The sequence below is a fragment of the Cibotium barometz genome, chromosome 55 (assembly GCF_041138505.1).
Source record: "Cibotium barometz isolate CiBa-2024 chromosome 55, ASM4113850v1, whole genome shotgun sequence".
In the NCBI taxonomy this organism is placed as follows: Eukaryota; Viridiplantae; Streptophyta; class Polypodiopsida; order Cyatheales; family Cibotiaceae; genus Cibotium; species Cibotium barometz.
The window spans coordinates 18,689,612-18,702,586 of NC_141100.1; the positions used below are offsets into that span (position 1 = coordinate 18,689,612).

Below are 12,975 nucleotides of genomic sequence, written 5' to 3' on the forward strand. Positions count from 1 at the left end.
ACGAAGTGTCCAGGAGGCGATGAAACGCAGAGGAGAAAAACGCAGCCTAAGGTGCAGGGCGCCAAGTCCACGTGGGTTGATGATGGCATGAACAAGGGGGGAGCCTCATATGTATATGAGGTATTGGTCGGCCACCATAGGAGTCGGCCAGCATAGGAGTCGGCCCTTTTTGGGCTGGGTTAAATACCTGTTTTGGGTATATTTTCACACCCCTCACACAATAGAGAGCACCCTCTATGTGAAAGAGGATCATGGCTGTAACATGCATTCGTAATTAAGGATCCTGTCACACAAGTCTCACACCGCCTTTTGTATCCTGAGTTTCGCGAGTTTAGCAATCCACTTTTATGACTTCAAACTTTAAGAGATTTAGAGAGAGAGAGATATAAACTGTACACCAGATTGGATCGCGAATTACCCACTGAAGGCCCCCCTATCCCATTACCGGAATAGTATTTGCTTTTATTACTTTGAAGAGAATGACTTTGGACAGACGATAAGCCAAACGCAAGATCTTTGAAGACCAAGAGTCCGGCTGAACTGTACACGGCTGTAGAAACACCAATGATGACCGATCTTGAGCCTATGCACTCTTCCCAATGGAATGTAGGAAGGCTGCAAATCTGAGGCTGAGATATGGACTGTTTGGGATTGTTCTAGGCTATGTATGAATGCTGTGAATGAATGAATGCATGTGGGTTACCTTCACTGGAGTGCTGTAGCAAAACGATGATGATATGAATGCTGAAAACTGGTTCTATGCAGAAAACGCAAGGCTTTTTGAGGGCTGAATGCTGTAGACTGCTGCGTTTTCCTGTTAGAGGCTGAATGCTCATGCGTTAATGCTCCTGGGGGCTGAGGATAAATCGTTTGCTGAAAACGCTGAGGAGTGCTGAGATCTATGGGCTGAATGGTCAATCGTTTATGCTCCTTGTGCTGAAGGCTCAAATGCTTGAATGCTTGATGGCTGAATTATGAGATGTATATGAATGATGGAATGGTTGAACTATTTATATGCACAACATGAGCAAGTCGGCTGGCGGAAACTGGCCGACTGCTTCATGTCCTGCCAATAAATGCATAAAGGTGATAATAATATGGAAAAATGCTAAATAAATACTAAAAAATGTGGGAAAAATACCAGATAAAGTTCTAATGCTTTTGCAATGGTCTAGATGCCCTAAATGCATACGGGAGGAATGCTATGCAAAAACGCACACATGTCTTGATGCAAACTCTAAGGCTTCTATGACATCTATATGCATGAATGATTCTCTCCAAGTGGGTTAAGGGACTTTAATTGACTAATTGACTCACTATGGCTGAGGAATGACCTACGTACCTCGTGTCTGACATATCATGGATTGAGGATTACAATGGGGTCACGACGTACAACAAATATCATCCTAAAGGGTTCTAATACTGTACAATGTTGCACTGATGATGATGAGCCATCTTGTCACCATGCACTACAGTGCAGAGTGCATGTGACAATGGCACTTTGATAATGCCAATTCTATGTGGATGACATGTTGCTCATTGGGAATGATTTTAGCCTTCAAAGCTGAATTGAAAACCTCAATTGAGATGACACATTTGGGGATGTTGCATTACTATTTAGGCATACAATTTTTGCAGATAGATGTTGGGATATATGTACAACAATCAAACTACATTCAGAAATTGTTGCACAAGTTTGGGTTTCAGGATTGTAAGCCCTTTTACTCCAAATGGAACCAGGGCTCAAATTGAGCATGTATGATGTTGGAGAGATTTTTGTATGAGTGTTTATAGCCAAGCAGTAGGCTGCCTCATATACTTATGCAACACATGCCAGGATATTCAGTTTGGTGTTTCCCAGTGTAGCAAATTTATGCACAGCCCAGGAACAAAGAATTGACAAGCAGTGAAGCGGATCTTTCACTATCTTAAGGGAATCCTAAATTTTGCTTTGGTATACCCAAGGGAGGTAGCTTACAGTTACATGCTTACAGTGATTCAGATTGGGCTGGTGGCTATGACATACGGTAATCCACTAGTGGGAATTGTTTTTTGGGAATTCATGCATCTCATGGTTGAACTAAAAGCAACCCACGGTTGTTCACAAAGGCGTTGCCTTGAGAAGTGTTTGAAGCTTTCCACAAGCAAAGCTTTGGGCTTACTCTTTTATAAAAAGTGATCTGCTACCGACCTTGTACAGGTTCACATTGCCATTACAAGGGGGATTTATTGGCATATATTACATGGTTGTAGTGTCACATGTGAACAACGCATAACTAGGGGCACTTTTTTCCTTTGGGTTTTTTCCCCTAGCACACATGCTCTGAAAGGGCACCCACCTTTCTATTATTGTTGTATTTTGATATTATATGCGAGTTGACTTCTCAATTCCACATATTCCAATGCAATCCACAGCTTTGCATCTCTCTATCCATCACTATCTTTGTGTATAGTGTACGTGCTTGCTTCTGTGTGCAACCCTAGCATCCTTAGGCCAACACTCTTGAGCCAGTAACTAGTCATGGATAACCTTGGCCTTCATGAGAAAGGATTGCATAGAACTACCAGCAAGAAATAATAGACCATAGAGTTGCCCTTGCAAAGTAACTGTCCTCATCGATGAATCTCGAGCAAAGAGATTCTCTCGTTTGGACCATACCTGATGAGCACTGGTAAGAGTTTGCACGGCCGGTGAGACCTCCTTTGTGATAGTCCGCACAAGCATTGAATGCACCTTCGAATCATGATTCTCCCAGTCTTGTAATTCCGCGAGAAATTTGTCCTCTTGATCTTGGGTCCACCTCCTAGAGTTTTGAGGACGCTCGGGTTTCTGCCCTGAACTATCTCCCACGAACCATGTGTCCAACTTTTCATCCTTGTTCGTACAGGGGGGAGCCATATCCACAGCAACAAAGTACACAAATCTCAGCACTCCAAGACTCCTCTCGAGCACTCTCCAACGAAGCGAGGTACCAGGACCAATCAGCCCCCTCTCAATCTGAGAGAGAAAGAGGCTGGACGGCAGCAAAACAGTCCACCAAAACTCATTGAAAACACCCAACCGGAGGGAGGGGAGGCCGGGGAAGAAGTAGAGATGCCGGGGCCAGTTGTTGGGATGCACCACATGTGAGAAAACACCTTCCACTGCAGTCCACGCTGTAAAAACAGAGAAAACAGCCCTTTCACCGCGATCAATACTGAAAAAACAGCACCAAGAAGCTTGCCAATAATGCTTGGCACGAAGCAGCAACAACAGGGCAGCCCGGGGAGTGAAACGCTGATGAGGAAGAGCACGGGAGAAGAAAACACAGCTATGTAGAGAAAATGCGGCCACTGTTTAGTGCTCCAGAAAACGCAGCAGATGGATGGAATGAGAAAACAGTGGCCTTCAGTAGCCAGAAACGCAGCCAACTGAGAAGGAGATACAGCCGCGTTCAGGAGCCAGAAACGCAGCCAGCAGAGGAGCAACATAATTGCGGATGTGGGCAGCCAGAATCTTAAGCGATTGATACCATGTTGGAGTATGCACAAGTGGAAGCATAGACAAAACAAAAGAGAGAAGAGGGAGCAAAGGAGAGAGAGCTTGTGGACAAGATCACTTTTTATAATAGCATGAAGCTTTACAATGGCAATAGCCAGCAAGAAAGTGTTGAACTTGTGCTTGGGATTGAACCACATCAAGTGATTATGTGAGGCCCCTTTTATAGTGAAGGGAGTGAGTTGGCCGACTGCTCACGACTTCCTAGCTAAAATACCCAAAAATAGGTAAAGCCAATAAATACACGGAGATGCACAATTCTAACACTAACATGCCCTCATGTGGTGCTGCCATGATATCAGATATTGTGGGTCACTTATTCCTGGGCAGCCTAGTGAGACAAGACTTATGAATTGTAAAAGCGAACTTCTCATGTTTGTAATTAACAATCCCCATTCATGCAATAGTTTTTAGTGTTCTCTAATCTCCCTTGTGGATACTCCACTCAATACGATCAATAGTTGAGAAGAGTCCTCTTGGATACTCCACTCAACATGATTAGTAGTTGAGAAGAGTCCTCTTGGAACTCTCCCACGTCTCGAGGATTGTTTCAAGACGAACCACATCAAAGAGATCATGGGGCTTGTGTACACGAACATCCGCGTGCAAGGATGGCATGAAACCATCCACAAAACACTCTATTTGATCTAACCATTGAATGGTCTACGGAAGCATAAGCAACAAGTTACAACTTCTAGAAACATGCAAGGTAGTTGATTACCTGTCCACCTTGCTTTTGGCAAAGTGTTCCCATTGCCGCTTTAACTCACAATGGTAGTCCACATGAACAAACTTCTTTTGAATGGTCTTGTGGCAATCATTCCAACAAGTCATCCTATGGTTCCTTAGGTGGTCTTCCCACCACAAGAGAGCAGCACCAATCCATTCCGTATGAACCAAATGAAGGTGAAAAACATTGGAACCATGTATTGCAACAAGCGTAGTGGTCACTTCGTGGGTTCAATTGGTGACTTCACTGTTGGGAGGCTTCAGAAGCTTCAAGAGCTGAGTTCTTTCCTCATGAGACATGGAGGTGCCGGTGAAGGAGAGCGGGAACTATTGGGAGAGAATCCGATGGAGAAGGTGTCACCAATTTGGTCCTCGCACCAGTCTTGCACAATGTTTCACACACTGTCTGGAACCAAGGTGTGAACGGGGATTTTCCACAGAAGAAAGCTGGAGTACTTATTGGCAAAGTTTGGCCTGAAAGATGGCCATAGAGCATAAGCAACTTGGATTTTATTCATCACAATGACTTACAAGGATTATAAGTCGGTGTGGCTGGGCCTATTATTATTTTGGGCAGGTATATGGGACAACAAGAGGTGCCTATGGCAAACTTGACCAACAAGTTTGGGAAAAGCATAAAAACTAAAAGGGAGGTGAAGGATGCGCATGTAGCAGAGGTGGCGGGCAGCAGTTAGTTTCTTGTTCCCTCTCATCGTTGGCCATACAGTAAGGGCAGCAATCTTTCTCTATTTGCTGGCCGTACAGCTTTTCTCTCTCTACAGGCCGACTGCAGCAACAGCTTTTCTCTCTCTACAGGCCGACTGCAACAGCAATTTTTCTCTCTCTACAGGACAACTTTTTCCTCTCTCTTCCCAGTTTACTGGTCGTACAGAAGGGGGCAGCAGGCGACGGCTTTCACACTCTCTTCAGTTTGCTGGGTGTACAGCAGGTGCAACCGACTGTAGAGTGGTGTAGCAAGCCGGGTAGCTCTTCTTCCCTCCCTTGCGCTGGTTGTACAGTGGGCAGCAGCCGGTTTTAGCTTTATCTCTCTAGCAGGCCGTACAACGGTACAGCAGCCAGGCAAATTCTTCTCTCTTCACCACTACTTCTTGACCATCGATTCAGGGATTGTTTGAGGGTATCAGGGATTGTTTTTGAGAGCTTTTTTGGGGCTGTTTTGGAGAAATCTGGTAACTGTTCTGAGAGCCTTTCTAGGGCTGATTTGAGGCTCCGTTCTAGGGGCTGTTTTGGCACGGATTTCAGGGCTGGATTTGGCACCGTACCGGGTTGTTGTTCGAGGCTGATTTGCACTAGTTGTGGTGCTGATTGGTACCTCGGATCTTTGAGCATGTGTTTGCTAAGCTTTGTGGAAAATCCGGTGCAGGATTGCATCCGGACCTTGGTTTATCTATATTAGTTTATTCATTGGAATAAAACAATTCCTACGGGAGGCCAATCGTTCCGGCTCAGTGTCGTGTTCTCTTTGGTGTTGTTTATGGTTATTCCGCTGCGCCCCAAAGTTTGTTTCAGTACTGTGCTGTTTGTCAGTGTCCCGAGCGTTCTAGGGTTTGTTTTCATAAGTCCGGACCGGTCTCTGTCTGGTATTATGAAGTGCTGGTCTTTCTCTCCGGGTCCCCTATTTGTTTCATCGGTATCAGAGCTTAGGCTTGCTTGGAAGCAGAGGCTTCCTTCCAACAATGAGAAAGAGAAAAGATCTGAAGTGGGGACCACAATGATCAACAGTTTGGCTATTGGGCTTATGGAAGCAGTCATGTGTTCAGAGCATGAGTAGTAGACAGCTTGGCATAAGGATTTATGGATTCACAGAATTTATCCTCGAAGTATGGAGTTGGTTTTATGTCCTTGTGTTCAACACTCATTTCATATGGACTATTCTGGATTTTAAATCAAATTTTGTTCAAGCGAGTTATATGGAGCTATATCTCAAGGTATCTTACGTGTATGCTGAGGAGATATTTATTTTGGCTTCATGACGAACCTAGCAAAGAAAAGCTAAGTATACTTTGAGTTTTACCAAGTTGATGCTTTTGTTTTTTGCAAATATTTGGAATTTTGTACATGTTGAACTCCCTTGCTGACGCAAGTGGAGAATGTTTCTCATGTCTACCTTGAGATGTGTTTCAGGAAAGTTATTTTTTTCTGAAATGCATTGTAAAACATTTTTGATTCTGGAAAAGGCTTTTCTATGATTTTGATAAATAGTTTATGGTTTTGGTCTTGTGTATTGGAGGTCCTAGCATAGAATTGTCACCCACACAAGGATCTCATATGGGGAATATTCTAGTGGGATAGGACGCAAGAATATGTCGCATCTGCGGTTACAAAACTATGAATTATTTATAAGTATCATGGATTGGCTGATTCTAGTTTATGAGCCATTTTGAAACCAACATGGCACATTGGCAGGTATTCTGCGCTCGCATGGTTGGTCGAAGATATGCAAGGCTATCTTGGACAATAGCGTGCCAGTTGAGCTTCCCTGGCTTGTGTGAACATGTGCTTATCTTGGCAGCTTTGCGGAGAAGGATTTTCTAACATCGATCATGCCATGGCACATCCCTTTTGCATGTATGTGGATGGATCCACGGAAGGACTCCGAGTGACATGTCAATAGGAGTTCATATCTTTTGCATGTATGTGGATGGATCCCCAGGAAGGACTCTGGTGTGAGCCCAGTGACATGTCAATAGGAGTTTATATTTTTGCATGTATGTGGATGGATCCCCAGGAAGGACTCTGGTGTGAGCCCAGTGACATGTCAATAGGAGTTTATATCTTTTGCTTGTATGTGGATGGATCCCCAGGAAGGACTCTGGTGTGAGCCCACTGACATGGCAAGTGTAACATGCAACGGAAGTATTCGTAATTAAGGATCCTGTCACACAAGTCTCACACTGCCTTTCATATACTAAGGTTTGTGAGTTTAGCAATCCACTTTTATGACTTCAGACTTTAAGTGCAATGTTGCACTGATGATGATGAGCCATCTTGTCACCATGCACTACAGTGCAGAGTGCATGTGACATTCCCTCTTGCTTAGCTTGGCGGCAGGTTCATGGCTTCCAAGTAGTCCGCCAACAACTAGGGTACTCTTGAAAGAACTCCTCGTCTAGTCAAATGGCTTCGTGGGTATGAGGGACTGAAGAAGACGATGAGACAGTGGTTATCGATGAGATAGAAGCTGTCTGAGCATAAATTAATGCTCCTTCCACTCCCTTGCGGTAGCTCGTCGGGCCTGGAGATGAGAAATCATAGGAATGCCAAGAATGCTTCTATCCCCATGAATCATGCCAGGCTCAGGAAAACCTTTAGAGATAATAAAGGTGTCTTGCCCCCAATTGGGAATAGGTTCATACTGACGAAACCACTGGGTTCCTAAGATCATGTCACACCCCAAAAGAGGGGAGACGATGAAATCTCGTTGGAATGAGGCCTTTTGAACTACAAAGGCAAACTGCTGTGTCTTTTGAGATATATGGGTGCGGAGACCAGGTGTGAACCCGTCCACATCCAAATGATATGGCACTAATGTACAACTCATTTTGTTAGCCAACTGGGGAGAGATGGCGTCCTCAGAACTGCCCATGTCAATGTCAGAATGCACAGCGGAAATGAAGACAATTGCTGTAGAGAGAAAAATGCAGATGAAAGAGAGAGAGAGAAGCTGTGTAACTTTGGTATATACATTCAAGAAAATCCTGGAATACACACGTGAGAAGTGTGGGGGCAAGGGGCTTATATGGCCTAAGGTTGTTGGTCGGCCAGCCTAAAACAGGCTGATAGCAGCACATGCTCACAACCAGCCATGGGGCAGCTCACGACTAGCAAAGGGGCCAGTCGGCCAGGTGCTTGCAGTCGGCTAGAACACCTGACCAAGTCGGGTACCAAAGCAGCTGTTGGCCAGCATCAGAGGACAGTCGACAACCCTCCACACCTTTGGGAAAAATGGGAAAATACATGGAGAGTGAGGAAAAATGGGGAAACACTAAAAACGGGTGGGCACACCCACAACAGAGGCCTTGGTATAGTGTACGAACAGGAGATGACTGCTAACACCCCCTCTTAGCTCCTGGATGTGGAACCAACCCCAGTGAGTTGGAGTGCCGTCGGAGCATAGCCTGAGGTAGAGACTTAATGAAGAGGTCCGCCGCATTGTCCTCCGTCGAACAATAAAGAAGCAAGATGTCACCAACCAAGATCTTCTCACAAACAAAGTGATATTGTATCTCTGTGTGCTTGGTCCGGGCATGGAAGACCGGGTTCCGGGCAATAGCGATACAACTCTGATCGTGGGCTTCTTTTGTGGAAACCCATTCTCGCCAAGCAACCTCTGTAGCCACACAACCTCGCAAGAAGCACCACAAGCAGCCCGGTACTCTGCCTTTGTAGACGACAAGGGAATAGTCGGCTGCCTCTTGCTGCTCCATGAAACAGCTCGTGAGTCGAGGGTAAACCTGTAGCTTGATCTAGATCTCCTCGTGTTTGGATCTTCTCGAGCCACTCCAGCCTTGGAGTCGAACTCGGTTCTTCGTTTCACCTCCGGTGTCGTAGAAGAGTCCAAGATCCTTCATACCCTGCAGATACCGCAAGATCTGCAATCCTGCGTCCCAATGAGACTTCTGTCAGAATACGCGGCGGAGATGATGACCGAATCTGGGAACACGAGAGCAAAATGCAGTGCAGAAAATCACAGCACAAGAGAGAGAGAGATAGAGGCGTGTAACTCTGCTCTATATACACAAGAAGATCCCGAGTATGATACAAAAGTGGTGGGGAGCATGGGACCTATTTATATGCCCCATGCATGCAGTCGGCCGGCTCTAGAGGCTCTCCAACGACTGCATAAAGCAGTCGGCCAGCAGTAAATGCCTCCACGACCGCATGAAGCAGTCGGCCAGCAGAGAAAACTCCATGACTACTGATTAGGCAGTCGGCCAGCCACACGACTGCTGAATGGGCTGTCGGCCAGCCACCAGAGACTCCTGCCAACATCTGGCATCCATCCACACCACGGAAAAATGGAAAAAAATAGGGGAAAAATGCGGGGAGTGAGGAAAAATGATAAAAAACCTCATAAGGGCGGGCACACCCACAACAAAGGCCCTGGTGTATAAAAATAGACAAGAGATGACTTCTAACACCCCCTCTCAGCTCCTGGTTGTGTAAGCAACCACAGGGAGCTGGGGTGCCGCCTGAGCAAAACCTGAGAGAGCGACTTCGTGAAGAGGTCCACCGTACTGTCCTCTGTCGAACAGAACTCTAGCAAGATGTCATCAGCAACGATCTGTTCACCAACAAAGCGCCTCTGGATGCCCATGGGTTCCTCCAGTGGAAGCCCAATCGTGCAATGCAACCTCTGCATCCTCACCACCTCACAAGCAGCAGCCCGGTACTCTGTCTCTGTCATCAACAAGGCAAAAGATGACTGCCTCGTACTGCTCCGTAAAACTGCTCCTGGGCCTGAAGTAGATCTCCTCGTGTCCGGATCTCCTCCCCAAATTGAGTCACTCCAACCGTGGAGTCGGACTCCATCCAACAATCCCCCTCCTGTGTACAAGAGTCCATGATCCTTCGCATGCCGCAGAAACCACAGGAAACGCAATCCTGCCTCCCAAAGAGTCATCCGCAACCATGAGCTCAACTGCCTCATCAGGAAGCTCCCGTCCAAACTGGTGTCCATCAACCAGATCAGTGAACCATTCTGCTTTTGAGTCAAAGAGGCATCACACTGCTCACAAGGATCTACACCTGTTACGGTGCAAAAACAAGTCCTGGAAACCTGATGAAGACCATGCCAGAAACTGTCAACCACCCCCTCTGAGTCCGGAACCACAAAGCCTAGAGTATGCACCTCCTTCTGCAAGTAAACAACTGCCACCTGCCTGGCTTTCCGAAAGGTCCCCGTGGAAAGAACATCCTCATCTACTGGAGGTTCTTTGTCCCGAATACGACGAGACATCAGAGCATAAGTGACCTGTTCAGTTTCCTCTGACTGATGAACACAAGAACTACCAACATCAGTACTGGAGAGTTCCTGCCAACTACTGCCATCTACTGGCAAGCTATCCACCATCTAGTCCCGGAAAGCCTGCACCTGCAGCGTATCCACTTAAGTGGCCATTACCAGACTGCCACTCATCACAAACCTGAGGACCTGGGAGAGAGAGTGCTGAAAGCTTGTAAACTCCATTCTCCACTCCGCCTTCCCAAACCACTTGGCCTATTGTTTTGTCCCGGAGAGCAACAAAATGCGCATCAAACTCCACCCGTACGCCAGTCTTGCAAACCTGATGCACTGACAAACAGATGAAAACCAAGGGACGGAACATACAACACCTGGGAGGAATGCTTCCCCCCTCTGCCATCGGGAACTATCTCCATCCTGCCCTCACTGTTGTTGGGGTAAAGGCATTATGCCCACCCTTGTAGTGTGTACAAGCCCATAAGTTATAGTACATAGTACACTTAGTACTTTTAATGTACTAAGTGCACTATGTGTACTAGTGCAAATATACATGTGTGATAGGGGAGTCACACACACACACTTGATGAGTTGACTTATCCCCACAAGTCTCTCTCTCTCTCTCTCTCTCTCCCTTCTTCTTCTCTGTGTTTGTCTCTCACATGAAACCCTAAATCTCCATTCAACTGGTATCAGAGCTTGTGTTTGCTTGTGAAATCCTGCCTGTCTCGCTGCACAGTGGGCCGGCGAACCTGGAAGAGCTACGGGCAGAACTGCAGCGCTGGAAGTCGCCTGTGTGCAGAACTGGCCACGTGTTGCAGCCCCTTCGCTTCAGCGACGACTGGATATTAGGTGAAGCGCAGGGCTTGCAGGTGTGTGTCCAAGCAGGCAAGGCTGAAGGTCGATAGCCTGTGCGTGTGAAAATATTGGAGAAGTGCGCCAGCCTGGCTCGTATGCGTGCGAAGCTCTCCTCGTGGGCGACAGGACCTCAAACGGAAGGGTAACGGGTGGCAGCGGAGCTCGCTGTAATAGAGCCGCCAGGCAGGGAGGCCAAATCGGGCGGCTATAGAGTTCGCAACACTAGCGTGGCTCGGGCGGCTATAGAGTTCGCAACACTAGCGTCGCCTTGCCGTGAGGCAAACGCCTGTCAGTTTGACCACGCATCACGACTACTTAGCTTGCCCGTCGCCTGTCAGTTTGACTCCACGCCTTGTTGCTGACCTGAGTCGACTCAGTCTTCTGCAGCACGCCTGAGGAGCTCCCGCCTGAGGAACTACCATCTGCACAGTTTTTCTACAGCAGCATCAGCCAGTTCACAAGGCTATCCAGTAACGGGGCATTCACAATAGCAGCACCTCATCAGAGCAAATACGACTCCCTACCTTTTCCTGCAACAGAAATCAGCTGATTTCAAAGGTATTTGCTTCAATTTTTTTTTTTGGGATTTGCAATTGAGCAGGTACAATTATCAATTGAGCAGATACAGGTGCCAAATTGCTCAAATTTTGAGCAAAATTGGCAAAATTGGGTGACATTGGTCACATTCCGGATCAATTTGCAGGAAATTGGATGTCAAAATTTGGGGCTTTTGATGTAATTGTGCCATTAGGCATTCATACATGCTGTATGATGTGAACAATCTCACATTTGGGGCAAAATTGCAAGAAATTGATGTGCAAATCAAAGGGTTTTGTGCCAATTGGATTGATTTGCATGCAGGCACTCGCATTTGATGCTTTGGGCAATGTGTTGATGCCTGCCAAGCACTCAATGTGCCTGTAAATCAAAGGGCTTTTATGTATTGGATGTATATGTGGCCAGGGGGAAGCATTGTGAATACTCTGGATGCCTTCATGTGCATTAATGTACCATGTATGATCAGAAATTGATCTTGAATCAAGGGGCTTTTCAAGATTTTATGCTTGTTGAGCTTGGCAAAGCAGCAGGGAAGACTTTTATGCCTTGAACCCTCAGAAATCCACTTGTAGTCAAGGGGCTTTTGCCTAATTTCTGTTCGGGACTGTTGTATGCAGTGGTGGGGACTGTAAAAGTCTGATTTTCACTCATTTGGACAGCCAGGAGAGCATTTATTGCTACTGTACTTGTTGGTACAGATTTGGTACAACTTTGTACAAGTTTTGGCATGGCTGTACACTGATTTGAGTGAGGAAAAGGCTCATTTTCAGCTGCTGTACTTGCCGGTACAGGTTTGGTACATCATTGGTGAGCACTTTCTGCTGTACAGTACTTTGGAAGGGGAACAGAGCACATCTAAGGTGCTGTCCTAAATCTGTAGCAACCAGATTTTGGTGATTTTATCACATACAGTGGGAGTAGAGTTGCATTTGTGCTTCCGCAATGGGAGATAAACTTTTGGAGAACAACTGTGAGCACTTTGTGTGCTTTTGGTGCAGTGTTTGCACACTTGCAGGGAGTCAGGCATTGACAAAGGTTGCATATTGCTATGGCAACCACAGGTGAGAGCTCTTCATTGCTTCACATCAAGAAGCTTGAAGGCTCACATAATTATGACATTTGGCAAACCCAGTGCTATAATGTGTTGCTCCAGAAGAAGCAGCACAAGCCCACCAAAGAAAGGGGTGTAAAGCCCGCTTCTCTTACTGCTGAAGAATGGGAAGATACGGATGAGCTGGCAAGATCTACTATCATGTTGTCTGTGTCAGACTCTTTACTTTTCAGCATTCGTGAAGAGAAGACAGCTTGG

The 12,975-nt window shown here is 46.3% G+C and overlaps 1 protein-coding gene across 1 annotated transcript in view; it reads left to right on the top strand.

The window, feature by feature from the left end:
* LOC147607459 (uncharacterized) overlaps positions 1-12,975 on the top strand; it is a 103,282-nt gene that overhangs the window by 26,391 nt on the left and 63,916 nt on the right. The window lies entirely within an intron of this gene.